The sequence below is a fragment of the Chinchilla lanigera genome, unplaced genomic scaffold (genome assembly GCF_000276665.1).
Source record: "Chinchilla lanigera isolate Chin_1 unplaced genomic scaffold, ChiLan1.0 scaffold00017, whole genome shotgun sequence".
Taxonomy (NCBI): Eukaryota; Metazoa; Chordata; class Mammalia; order Rodentia; family Chinchillidae; genus Chinchilla; species Chinchilla lanigera.
Genome location: NW_004955418.1, coordinates 2360430 through 2362846, shown reverse-complemented (window position 1 = coordinate 2362846; position 2417 = coordinate 2360430).

Sequence of the window (2417 nt, the reverse complement as noted above, 5' to 3'; positions counted from 1 at the left end):
AAAAAAAAAAAAAAAAAAAAAACTCCAGCCAAAAAATTTTAAAAAGCGAAAGAATGAATTAGACGTCGACCTACAGGTAACTGCATAGTTTTTTTGTTTGTTTTTTGTATTTTGGTACTGGGAATCAAACTCAGGACCTTGAACTTGCCAGGCAGGCACTGTGAAGGTAACCACATAATTAAATCTTACAACATAGAAGGTAAATAAAATACAAAGGAACATACAGTGTGGGTCTTCAGTATGTGTTCATTTTGGAAATGTTTATAATGCAGCTCAAAATCAGACAAAACAGAGGTCCATACAGAGGTGGTAAAACTATAAAGAGAAGGTAAACAGCTGATTATTGCCAGGAGGGTAGTGTATCCCTAAAACAGCGGGGAGACGTGTTCCCCATACAGGGAACTTCAGGGAAGGTATTGCCAGTTATTTTGTTCTCCAATCGAGTAGCAGTTACACAGGTGTCTAAGACTTTTTATATTGTATATTTACACTTTCTGAGTTTCTTTGTGTATATGTTCATTTTGCATTTTTTAAAGTTGCAAACAACAGGGAGTTTAGGTGTTAGTATCTTGCTCCTGAAGCTCAGTGTGCAGGTACTGCCATGTGCCGAGGTCAACATCCAGATAATGAAGTATGTTTAATTGAATAGTGTAATGCTGTTATTAAACACTGGCACTACATCCTTCCCATTTGCTCAGAAAACAACTCAAGCTTGGCAAATATGAAGGACGCTACTTGTAAGAAAGAAACAAAAGGACAATACATTTTTAGCTATCAGGCAGGGCAAATATGTCACAACAGAATACACAGAAGGGTTAACACAGGTGAAATAATGATGTCCTAAAGAGGTCCACATTCTACTCCCCGAACTTGCAAATATGTTGAGTTCCATAATAAAGAGGAGTTAAAGTTCCAGACAGAATTAAGGCTACTAATCAATTGACCAAAGATGGGAAGACTATACTGGAGTATCTGGGTGGACCCAATGTAGTCACAAGGACTTTTATAAAGAGAAGAGAACGGGGCGTGGTGGCACACTCTTGTAATCTCAGCTCTCAGGAGGCTGAGGCAGGAGGATCATTGTGAGTTCAAGACAGCCTGGGCTACAAAGTGAGCTCAAGACCAGCCTGAACTGCATAGCAAGACCTTGTCTCAAAAAAACCAAAACCAAAAACAAAAAAACAACAAAACAAAAAAAAAAACCCAAACAAACAAAGAGAAGAGAAAGGCAAAAGAAAGGTACAGGATTGTGATGGTTGAATGTGATACTAAGTTGGCACTGCTGGCTTTGAAAATGGATGGAAGCCCCAGTCCAAGGACTATGCACAGCCTCGAGAAGCCAGTAAAGGCCAGAGAATTTTATGTTCCCACAGGGCCCTGGATTTTTCCCTAGAAGCCTGACTTTCTTTTTTTTTTCTTTTTTTTTGTGAGACTGGGTCTTGTTATGAACTCTAGGCTGGCCTCAAACTGAAAATGATCATCCTGCCTCAGCCTCCCAAGTGCTGAATTACAGGGTGTACTACCACACCTGGCTAGGCCTGACCTTAGCCCACTGACACTCAGGTCAGAATCTGACCTAAAGAACTATAAAATAAATTTGTGTTGTGCTTTATGATTTTAGGATAATTTTAGGTTTACAGGAAAGTTGCAAAGATAGGAGAAAAAAAAAAAAGATAGTGCAGAGTTCCCAGCTTCCCCTCATGCTAACACCTAATGTCTGATGTCTGCTTATTTGTTTGCTTAGGCAAGGTTTTGCTATGTAGTCCAGGATAACCTCAGACTCATGGGACACCTCCTGCCTCAGCCTCTTGAATGCTGGAATTAAAGGCATATGTCACTTTGCACACCCAAATGCCTTCTTCTTTTTCTTTGTCTTTTTTTTGTTGTTGTTGTCTTTTTGAGACAGGGCTTTACTATGCACTTCAGGTTGTCCTTGAACTCACTCTGTAGCCCAGGCTGGCCTCACAAGGATCCTCCTGCCTCAGCCTCCCGAGTGCTGGGATTACAGGTATGAACCACCATGCCTGGCCCAAATGCCTTCTTCTTAAAACAAACACTATAGCAATTTTAGGTTCACAGAAAAATTGAGCAGAAGGTACAAAGATTCCCCATATACTCTCTGCTCCCACATAAAAATTTATGTGATTTTAAGCCACTAAGTTTATGTACTTTGCTATAGCACTAGTAAAGAATTATCAAGTGCCAAGTACAATGGGGTAGGGGAAAGCAGATAATTTTAGTATACATAATATGCAGTAAAACACTGAAGAAAAATAAGAGCCAGGCATGGTGGCTCTCTCCTGTGATCCCAGCACTCGGGAGGCTGAGGCAGGAGGATCATTGTGAGTTTGAGGCCGGCCTGGGTTACAAAGTGACTTCAAAACGAGCCTGAACTGCATGGTGATACCCCGTCTCAA